Source organism: Helianthus annuus, chromosome 6 (genome assembly GCF_002127325.2).
Source record: "Helianthus annuus cultivar XRQ/B chromosome 6, HanXRQr2.0-SUNRISE, whole genome shotgun sequence".
Classification (NCBI taxonomy): Eukaryota; Viridiplantae; Streptophyta; class Magnoliopsida; order Asterales; family Asteraceae; genus Helianthus; species Helianthus annuus.
In genome coordinates, this window is record NC_035438.2 from 24443265 (window position 1) to 24455932 (window position 12668).

Consider the following 12668-nt stretch of genomic DNA (forward strand, 5'->3'; position numbering starts at 1 on the left):
ATGTCACAACCACATTCCTTCGTACCCTTCAACCCAAACTATACTTCATATTTGATACTCTCCCGGTGTAAATTATATAACTGGTTGACAATGTAAAAGTGTATATGAAAACCATATTTAAAAATAGAGTAAACTGCCATTTTGGTCCCTGAGGTTTGGTCACTTTTGCCACTTTGGTCCAAATTTGAAACTTTTTACATCTGGGTCCCCGTGGTTTCATTGTTGTTGCCATTTTGGCCCAAAAATCAAACCAGGTCAAATTTCTCAAAAAAAAAAACCCTGCTATTTTGTCATTTTGCTCAGGGGCGAAATGGTCTTTTAAAAAAAACCTTGTCTCTCTCTCTCTTCTCTCTCTCTATCTGCAGATCATCACATCCGTTAAACCTGTAACCATCTTGTTCGTCTTCTTCAACAACAGAAATCACCATCATCGACATAATCATCATCGTCTTCAACAACGAAAATCACCATTGTCACACCCCAACCGATGGCGGAAACATCGGGATGAGACGAAATAGATTGCAAGAGACATCATAACACTACGTGACAATAATAATTAAATTTCATTTCATATCAAGTCTATATTGTCATACAAGAATCCAAAATAAAAATCAACATTGTTTCAAAAATAACATAACATCCAATAATCAAAATTAATCTAGGTGTGTATCTAAGTCCACCTAAATTGTATTTCTTCATAGCATCAACTCATCCTTCAACCTGTAACATGTATTAAAATATATCAACAAAAAAAATGTTGGCGAGTATACAAGTTTGTTTAAACTATTTTACCTCCCGCGAAACTATTGGGATAGGCTATTTTAACGCGTTGGAAACTTGGGTTTGAACATATGAGTACACCTTTTCGGCATACTGTTAAACTTGCAAATTGTGATTCATGTTGGATATGAGACTTGAAACTTTTATACTATTATATTGTAAACAAACTTTTATACTCGTCAACATTTTTTTTTGTTGATATATTTTAATACGTGTTACTGGTTCAAGGATGAGTTGATGCTGTGAAGAAATACAATTTAGGTGGACTTAGATACACACCTAGATTAATTTTGATTATTGGATGTTATGTTATTTTTGAAACAATGCTGATTTTTATTTTGGATTGTTGTATGACAATATAGACTTAATATGAAATGGAATTTAATTATTATTGTCACGTAGTGTTATGATGTCTCTTGCAATCTATTTCGTCTCATCCCGATGTTTCCGCCATCGGTTTGGGTGTGACAACCATCATCTTCAATCATCAGAAAAATAAATGAAACAGGGGAAAAGATATGTGTGAGGAGGTGGGGGTTTACCGGAAAAGCTTGTCGGCCGTCGGTGCGGCGTTGCCGCTGAATTGCTGCCTCCAGCTCCGCCATCACTATCATCAATGTTGAAGATACCTCTGAATTGGAATTGCCAGATCAAGATCAAGATCAATTTACACAAAAATCAGTCTCTAGTACCAAATTAACTTCAAAACAACATAAAAATTGTAAGCACAAACACTAACAACATCAATTAATAAAACTATCTACCAAAATAAAAAAAAAACCCTAAAAACTGAAACCCTAGATGAAACAAAAAAAAACAAAACCTAAACAGAGGAAGTAGATGGCGGCGGTGAGGAGGAGGACGGTGATGGCGGAGGAGATGTAACGGCGGCATGTGTAACAACCCGCACCTTTGTGCGTTGTTACTACTCGATACACTCGTTACGCCTAGCACCGGAGATTCAGATCATAATGTAATCATACCAATTTTATCGCTAAATCGAAGTATAATCGAATAATTACGCATATTCTATCGCTATTACAAACCTATTTTGCATAACACTCACGATGATGTCGAATATGGGCCTAAACTACCCTTCTCGATGAGCGTGAGGTGTCAAAATGTGAGTAATCAACGCTAACGAGGGTTATCGGGTGAGTACTATGACTCTAACCGTCATGACGATGATGGCAATATGAGTAAGTGGTGCCCCGATAATCATTGTGGCACATCACATCGAAGAACGCACTCGAAGGCACGCGTAACTCGATCACCGCACTGAGAATTGGATACATAAATACGTATATACGGCCCTTTTGTGATTAATTATAATAAATAAATTAATAATTATATAAATATATGAAAATATGGCTCAAACCGTCGAAATCGCACCAAAAACGGGATCAAAAGGCTTCCGAACGGATCAATTCGATCAGGCTAGTCCAATTGGTCAGACCGGCCCAATCAGATAGGCCAGTCCGATCGGATGGACCAGCCGATCGGATGGGCCAGTCCGATCGAATGGGCCAGCCGATCGACTGGGCCAGCCGATCGACTGGGCCAGCCGATCGACTGGGCCAGCCGATCGACTGGGCCAGCCGATCGACTGGGCCAGCCGATCGACTGGGCCACCCGATCGACTGGGCCAGCCGATCGACTGGGCCAGCCGATCGACTGGGCCAGCCGATCGACTGGGCCAGCCGATCGACTGGGCCAGCCGATCGACTGGGCCAGACTGGGCCAACCGATCGACTGGGCCAGCCGATCGACTGGGCCAGCCGATCCAACTGCTGTTTTGCCTTCCTTTCTCCTTCCTTGCCTATAAATACCCCTCCATTCCCTCCCAAACACTTGTGTTGCTGCTCCTAACCGACCAAGACGTTCCAGCCCTCAAATCTCTCGATTTCTTCCGATTCTTGTAAGTTTTCAACCCGAATCTTGTACTTTCTTGATCCAAATGCAATCCTTCATCTTTCTATCTTTCAAATCCCAATTTTCAACCGTGAAATCAACGGATTTGGGCTGTTCTAAGGTGATGTCACCACAAAGTTCTTCAAAGGCGATGTCATCCCATGAAGAACAACTCAGATTCGGATGATTTACATACGATTTTTCATGAATCTCAACCAAATCAATGTTTTTCTAATCAAAAGGCCACGGATTTGGGATGTTCGGATAGATTTCATCACAAAGTTCTTATGAACTTCAAGTGTTGACCTCATATCATCAAGAACAACTCAGATCCAGGGCATTTCCTAAGTAAAATCAAGGTTTTTACATCAGATCTAGTGATAAAATGATCGATTTCGAGTTAAACACGGAAAAACCGACAAAAACGACCAGTTCCGACGAACGGGGTGATTCCCGGCCGTTAAAACAGGTCGGAATTGACGGGATTCCAGTTGCTTAACACCTCATCGTAACGTCCTAACCCAAAACGCCGAAAAACGCTCGAAAAATCATCGAAAACAGCCGAACAGGATGGCCAATCGAGTGGCCCAATCGATCGAACAGCTAGTCGATCGAGCAGCTAGTCGATCGAACAGCTAGTCGATCGAACAGCTAGTCGATCGAACAGCTAGTCGATCGAACAGCTAGTCGATCGAACAGCTAGTCGATCGAACAGCCATTCGATCGATCAGGCTGTCCGATCGATCAGGACCAAGTCCAACCGATCGACCAGGCCCACTCGATCGAGTGGCCTGTTCGACTGGGCCAGCCCAATTTCACCATTTTATCCGATTTTAACCCAATTTTGCCCGATTTCACGCCAATCGATACCGTTTAACGCATAGTAACCTATCACTCATGTAAACTATCTGAAATCAGGATATTCTCCGACACCGGTTCCGCAAACCTAACCGAGAACGCACTGTGAGTATACTTGACCCCTTTTATCGAATTTTGGGTGTAACATACGTTCCATAAAAACCAAACTTATCAAACGAATGATTTAATTGGACTATTTATCACTTGCGAATAACTGTTTGCATAGATATACGTGATGCTAGTACATGTATGCTAGGACTTATACTCGTGACGTCCCACCAAGACTAGTATAGTACTATTTCGCCCGACGGGGTCTAGTTATGCCATCAAGAGTCGAGCATCGAGGACTTAGCTGGTAGTATCAGTTTTGTGAGTATATATGTCGTGTATTACGTTTATGCATGTGGAAATTCGCAGCACTTTTATTCTATCACACTATCACATATCAAACCTGTATACTCGCCAATACTTTTGTATTGACAAAGTTTTAACGTATGTTGCAGGTTTAGCCGAAGTTTACATCAAATCAAGCTAGGAAGTCTAGATACTCATCTAAATTATAGGTTGTCGGATTTGAATTGTTCGAGAGGACAAGAAATCTGTGATAACTTATGTGATTGTATTGTTTGTTAGTATGGGATGACAAATGTAATAAATATTATCGCAATATAGTTGTTATGGATTCTCTTGAGCAATCTGATTCGCCTAGTGCCGCACCCCGATGATTCCGCCATCGGTTGGGGTGTGACAGATTGGTATCAGAGCCATAACTATAGGGAATTAGGCAAAGTTTGAGACTCGACCTAGTCCGGGTCGATGTCTTATGAAAGTGACCTAGTCTATAGTCTAAGTACCAACAGGCCGACTCTTACGAACTCGTTAGGGTTTGTTTGGGCCAACTTGCTACTCTCGATCGAATTTGTTGAAAAGTTACAACTATTGTGTGAACACCGCATACTACGGCTTCACACAAAGAGCCTTTCCTAAGGCTAGAAGGTTACTTAGCCTTTCCTAAGGCTGACACAATACACATGTTTTCAAAACTACTCGCATAACAAAACCGAGTGATCTAGTCGAGACCAGGTGTGGAAACCAATAACTCTCGATAGGATCACTCACTCAGCGTATTTTTCTAGCACGAGAACTCTTCGTTGAGCTAGGAGTGACATCCACATCTCGACAAAAGGTCTCCATTTCGAAATTCTGGTGGAACTCTCGGAGTTATTCGATGAGCACAACCACAAATGGGAACGAAGTTGTTAAGCCAGGGGTGAAACCCATACCTTAATCAACTGTTCCACTCTATAAAATGGTTTACAAAAGCTCTCACCAAGGACACGACCATAACAACGACTCAGGCTGCGCGAAGACTAGAGAGACGAATGTTAGGAGCTGCATCCCAGTGGAAGCGTGAGTCCTCTAGGTCAACGCGTATGCCCGAACCTGTTGGTTATAGTCGGGTTACTTGGGTAGTCAACGCCTAAACACCCAAGGCATTCCATCTAAATTTTACGTGTATGGTTTACGTCTATGAGTTTTCAAATTTAAGCTTTATGATTTACCGATTTCTCGATTTATCGAATTTACGAACCTCGATTTACAAAGCGCACAACCTGCACAGCCATCGCAATCTAAAACAAAGACCGAATGATCGCAACAAAACAAACGCCTAAGTACTCGAATTCGCTTACGCTATTTCTCTTGTCACGTCCTCACAAATTCTGAATCAATATCTATGTATAACCTACAACTATATCTATATATGTATTAAATACAAGACGAATCTATCATGTGAGAGTTTAGGAATCTAGAATTTTCCTATGTGGCTCCTATGTGTTAAATTAAATTCTATACCAAGTTTTGATCGAATCAAATCGCATCAAAAGCTCAAAAATCATTATGATCGAATCTCATTCCGAATCCTTCTGTCTAGATGCCTTCCAACAACTCGATCTCGAGACGAGTAGCTAGGAGAAGAGCCCAACGACGCGCGGATAAGAGGATTGCCTCAATTGTGACCAAGGAAGTGGTCAAGCTCATTCCTCAAATTGTCGCGCAAGTGCACTCTCAAAGCCACTCTCGAGCCCCGGAAGACGTCAAGACGGAATCTGCATTCCTCTACAAACACTTCAAAGCCTGTGATCCGATGCCTTTCACAGGTGAAAGAGATGTTTCTCAATTACTCCAGTGGTTCGATGCCATCGAGGTTACCCTTCGTCAGAGTGGGTGCCCCGAGGACCTTCAAACTACTTGCGCCACCGGAGTATTCCAATCCCGAGCACTCGATTGGTGGACCGCCGAACGCAACAAACGTGGGATCTCCGCAGCTTACGCCCTCTCATGGGGTGAGCTGAAGGAACTCATGAAGGAAGAATATTGTCCCCCTCACGAAGTCCAGAAGCTAGAGAACGAATTTTGGGAAATCAAGCAAACCAAAGGTGACAATGCGAGCTATACAGCAAGGTTCAAACAGCTCAGCATAATCTGCCCAAGTCAAGTCGACACTCCAAAGAAAGCTATCGCGAAGTATATTCGTGGCTTACCAGAGTGTGTGGGTGATTTTGTCGAAGCTGCAAAACCTACTACCATCGAAGAAGCCTACCGACTAGCCGCAGAGCTCAACAGCAAACGAGTCGTGGACGGATCCTTCTCCAAGAAGCCTGTCACACGAGCTCATCAAGCAATCATCATCAACTCATCCGACGATTCCTTTGGAGAATCGCTCGATGGTTCATCTGACCGCGCCTCGGAGGATTCTTCCAAGAATCGCTCCGACAATGCCTCCGTTAAATCGTCAGGCGAATCCGAAGACGACACTGCATCAACTCAAGAAGCCCAACCGAGCCGCAAACGAAGGACCGTGAGCCCAGACTCTTCAACAACTGGACTGCCGCAACCCGAACCTCTCCGATCAGTCCCAGTTCCGTCACAACGCGCTTACAATGGATCTCATCCCCTATGTTTCACATGCACGTATCATCACCCGCTAGAAGCAAAATGTCGCTATTGCGCAAATTGCAACTGGTATGGGCATTATACGTCGCAGTGCCGTACAGGACCGTGACCTGGAAGGAAGTCATCAGCAACCGCCGTCTCCGCAAGTATCCACAACAACGTTATTTTGATCCTAATGTTGTTGTAATAATCCGACTTATCGCTATCATTTCTGGAACTTATTTCATATATCATCGTGTGTGGATTCTATTTCTCTTACAATCGAGCACTATCTAGATGCTAGCACTATGTACTATATTATGTATTTTATCCCTATAACACTCTTAGAACGAGGTACGGTATACGTGCAAGGGACAACTAATCACGGGTGCACACGGGATTATCTTGGTCAGTGCACGGAGATCGTAGTGAAGTTCTAATGGTGCCATAACGTTTAAAAGCACGGTCAAGGCCGTGTCAACAAAGTGTGACACCAAAGCACGGGGCATAAGTAGTAGGGGTGACGCGGGGGTACGCTTTACCATACTACCGAAACTTCGTGAAGAAAGTGCCATGTGGAGTTGGACGTTATTAGACCTATTATACTATTATGGTTAATTTGACACTCTACCATCAATCACAAGGCGTAACAAAACTAAACCGCATCACTGCGAGGCTTCTCGTAAGTCCGCGTACACAAATTGCCACATCGATGAACTTAGGTAAGTTCACCCCGAAGAGCAATTGGAGCAACGCGAGACTGGTCGTAAAGTCTAGAACGCAACTTAATCGCAGTTTTGCCGGATCAATCTCGCAATCAAATCATTCGATAAGTGGCTCGAAATCGCTATCGCATCATGTGTTTGTCTAGAAATCTCTAACGCTAGTTGTTGTCAATTGTGTGAACTTCTATCAGCTGGTGTGGATCGTCTATTGTGGATTCGCTAGACGAGTATCGAGAATCACTCGCCGCCTTCCACTCTTAACGCGCCTCGCACCTAATCCACCAACTCGATACTCTTATCATGGTTCGCTATTACTTATCAATGCACGCATTCTACGTGTCATGTTAGCGCACAAGACCTCGCTTCACGAGACGAAACTAACAAGGTTGAAACGTGGTGATGTTTTGACCATATTAGTTGACTTTGTGGAAAAAGGCCGTGTGGGCTAGCCTTAGTACTATTCGTGGTGTAATTAGTTCAATCAATCGTCTATCACTCGCAACGCAACAATCGTCGCTTATCAATCTGTTGAAATCTATTGTCTATCGATGTTCGAATGTTACTTGGAAGTCATCGCAGGTGGTGTAATGTTAGGGTGCATGACATTGCTTCACAAGATAAAACTAATATGGAAACATGGTGTTTGTCATATTAGCAAGTCTTGTGGAAACGTGCCATGCGAACTTCGTGTGGAACCAAATCGAAATCTCATTTACCCGAATCAAAATCGTGTCTTTCGTTGCCCAACCAAGCATACCATATCAGCGTTGTGCGACCGGACTACTCGCACCCGCTGCCTACGCTTGGTTTGCATCCAACTTATTTCTATTCAAAACTCGGTCTAGCACCTCATCGCTAGGATCAAGGGAATCGAAATTCTATCTGTGTCTTATCGGCACGCATGACACTGCCTCATGAAACAGAGTTAATATGGGTAAAGCATGGTGGATACGCCGCTGGTACTTCCTATATATAAGTGTTTTAACCATATTAACGAACTTTTGTGGGAAGGTGCCACGTGGGGCCCGATGTAAGTTATTTTTCCATAGTATTAAGGAAAACCTATTTTTATAAAATTTTTACTAAAACCGTTGGACAAATGAAATTCCTTACAACATGGAGAAAACATTGAATCAGTTTGGCTCCGTGCCCAATGAAAATTTCATAAGTCCAATTCTTTTCTTAAAAACCTTTGCAATGACCGACAGGAATCTTCCCGAGAACGAGGGTTCGGCAGTCGAGTTCCGCTCGAACCCACGTTGTAGGAAAGTTTTCTTAAAACTTATTTTACCACCTGATTCTTTTAAGATGTAAAACTCAAAACCTATTATCAATTAACAAAACCCTCCCCATAGCGCTGGCGTGGACATCGAAAACGGTCAACACCGCGCCGTGAGGAGATTTTTCTTAGTTTACTTCGGAGATTAATCGAGTATTGGTAAGTTTAAAACGCTATGGGATTGCTTTTATATGTGTGTTATCACTTCTAAGTAACCGAATCGTATATTTCCCTTTGTCTTCGCTTGTTGAATCGTAATCAATCGCTCGTTGTCTAGACGCTATTAATCCCTTCCATCAATCGCATCAACCCGTACGACCCTACTACTGGATTAATTTCGGGACGAAATTTCCTAAAGGAGGGGATACTGTAACAACCCGCACCTTTGTGCGTTGTTACTACTCGATACACTCGTTACGCCTAGCACCGGAGATTCAGATCATAATGTAATCATACCAATTTTATCGCTAAATCGAAGTATAATCGAATAATTACGCATATTCTATCGCTATTACAAACCTATTTTGCATAACACTCACGATGATGTCGAATATGGGCCTAAACTACCCTTCTCGATGAGCGTGAGGTGTCAAAATGTGAGTAATCAACGCTAACGAGGGTTATCGGGTGAGTACTATGACTCTAACCGTCATGACGATGATGGCAATATGAGTAAGTGGTGCCCCGATAATCATTGTGGCACATCACATCGAAGAACGCACTCGAAGGCACGCGTAACTCGATCACCGCACTGAGAATTGGATACATAAATACGTATATACGGCCCTTTTGTGATTAATTATAATAAATAAATTAATAATTATATAAATATATGAAAATATGGCTCAAACCGTCGAAATCGCACCAAAAACGGGATCAAAAGGCTTCCGAACGGATCAATTCGATCAGGCTAGTCCAATTGGTCAGACCGGCCCAATCAGATAGGCCAGTCCGATCGGATGGACCAGCCGATCGGATGGACCAGCCGATCGGATGGGCCAGTCCGATCGGATGGGCCAGCCGATCGACTGGGCCAGCCGATCGACTGGGCCAGCCGATCGACTGGGCCAGCCGATCGACTGGGCCAGCCGATCGACTGGGCCAGCCGATCGACTGGGCCAGCCGATCGACTGGGCCAGCCGATCGACTGGGCCAGCCGATCGACTGGGCCAGCCGATTGACTGGGCCAGCCGATCGACTGGGCCAGACTGGGCCAACCGATCGACTGGGCCAGCCGATCGACTGGGCCAGCCGATCCAACTGCTGTTTTGCCTTCCTTTCTCCTTCCTTGCCTATAAATACCCCTCCATTCCCTCCCAAACACTTGTGTTGCTGCTCCTAACCGACCAAGACGTTCCAGCCCTCAAATCTCTCGATTTCTTCCGATTCTTGTAAGTTTTCAACCCGAATCTTGTACTTTCTTGATCCAAATGCAATCCTTCATCTTTCTATCTTTCAAATCCCAATTTTCAACCGTGAAATCAACGGATTTGGGCTGTTCTAAGGTGATGTCACCACAAAGTTCTTCAAAGGTGATGTCATCCCATGAAGAACAACTCAGATTCGGATGATTTACATACGATTTTTCATGAATCTCAACCAAATCAATGTTTTTCTAATCAAAAGGCCACGGATTTGGGATGTTCGGATAGATTTCATCACAAAGTTCTTATGAACTTCAAGTGTTGACCTCATATCATCAAGAACAACTCAGATCCAGGGCATTTCCTAAGTAAAATCAAGGTTTTTACATCAGATCTAGTGATAAAATGATCGATTTCGAGTTAAACACGGAAAAACCGACAAAAACGACCAGTTCCGACGAACGGGGTGATTCCCGGCCGTTAAAACAGGTCGGAATTGACGGGATTCCAGTTGCTTAACACCTCATCGTAACGTCCTAACCCAAAACGCCGAAAAACGCTCGAAAAATCATCGAAAACAGCCGAACAGGATGGCCAATCGAGTGGCCCAATCGATCGAACAGCTAGTCGATCGAGCAGCTAGTCGATCGAACAGCTAGTCGATCGAACAGCTAGTCGATCGAACAGCTAGTCGATCGAACAGCTAGTCGATCGAACAGCTAGTCGATCGAACAGCTAGTCGATCGAACAGCCATTCGATCGATCAGGCTGTCCGATCGATCAGGACCAAGTCCAACCGATCGACCAGGCCCACTCGATCGAGTGGCCTGTTCGACTGGGCCAGCCCAATTTCACCATTTTATCCGATTTTAACCCAATTTTGCCCGATTTCACGCCAATCGATACCGTTTAACGCATAGTAACCTATCACTCATGTAAACTATCTGAAATCAGGATATTCTCCGACACCGGTTCCGCAAACCTAACCGAGAACGCACTGTGAGTATACTTGACCCCTTTTATCGAATTTTGGGTGTAACATACGTTCCATAAAAACCAAACTTATCAAACGAATGATTTAATTGGACTATTTATCACTTGCGAATAACTGTTTGCATAGATATACGTGATGCTAGTACATGTATGCTAGGACTTATACTCGTGACGTCCCACCAAGACTAGTATAGTACTATTTCGCCCGACGGGGTCTAGTTATGCCATCAAGAGTCGAGCATCGAGGACTTAGCTGGTAGTATCAGTTTTGTGAGTATATATGTCGTGTATTACGTTTATGCATGTGGAAATTCGCAGCACTTTTATTCTATCACACTATCACATATCAAACCTGTATACTCGCCAATACTTTTGTATTGACAAAGTTTTAACGTATGTTGCAGGTTTAGCCGAAGTTTATATCAAATCAAGCTAGGAAGTCTAGATACTCATCTAAATTATAGGTTGTCGGATTTGAATTGTTCGAGAGGACAAGAAATCTGTGATAACTTATGTGATTGTATTGTTTGTTAGTATGGGATGACAAATGTAATAAATATTATCGCAATATAGTTGTTATGGATTCTCTTGAGCAATCTGATTCGCCTAGTGCCGCACCCCGATGATTCCGCCATCGGTTGGGGTGTGACAGCATGTGCGGTGGCTGAAGGTGGAGGAGAAAGGTAAGAGGATGAAGATTTGTGGTGGTGGAGGAGAAAGGTAAGAGGATGAAGGGTGGAGACGGTTGACGGCGGTGAGAGGCGGAGGTGATGTAGATTAGGTTTCTTCAAGAATGAAGATTGCAGAGGAAGGAGATGAATGAAGAATGTAGAGGAGGGGGAAAGAAGAAAATGAGAGAGGGGTGGGGGTAGGGTGGGGGTGGGTGGGTAGTTGGGTTGGCAAAATGATTAAAATGCCTTTCAGAAAAGGACAAAATAGCAGGTTTTTTTTGAGAAATCTGACCTGATTTGATTTTTGGACCAAAATGGCAACAAAAATGCAACCACAGGGACCCAGATATAAAAGGTTTCAAATTTGGACTAAAGTGGCAAAAGTGACCAAACCACAGGGACCAAAATGGCAGTTTACTCTTAAAAATAAAATTATTAGAAAATGTTATTATTCCATATATAAATTAGCAAGTTATACGTGCATCATGAGTTGTACATTGTGCTTTGGATATTTTTCAAAAAAAAAGTTGATTTTTTACTTTTAACCCAAAGGTTTTTACCTTTTGCAATTTTAACCCTACATAATTTGTTTTTTAACTTTAACCCAAAACTTTTCATTATTTGCAATTTAACTTCACAACTTTTGTCACTTATACTTTTCATCTTTCGCAAATTTTCGTTTTACGTATAGTTCTAAATTTTTCGAGTTAATATGACGCAACGTGCATGTGTGGTTCAACGTTTTTACCTCTATTTTTCCATGTTTGACAAGTTCGTCGCACCACGTATATCCTAGGTCGAGTCAGTGTTTGTGGTCGATGACGGTTGTGTGACATTAGTACTATTTGACACCATTTTACGCCCCGCCGCAACGCTGGGTGTGCTTTGGGGGGTTTTTCAAAAATAAAATGGTTATGCATATGGTTGTCGTAACGTTGGCTTTGGGGGTTTTCCAAAAAAAATGATTTTTTTACTTTTCACCCAAAAGTATTTCATAGATTACTTTTAACCCAAAACTATTTGTTTTTTTTTTTTTTTACTTTTAACCCAAAACTTTTTATCTTTTACAATCTATCCTCATAACTTTTTTTTTACTTTCAACTTTGGTCCTTTATAGTTTTAATTTTCCGCAAATTTTTCGCTTTAGGCTTGG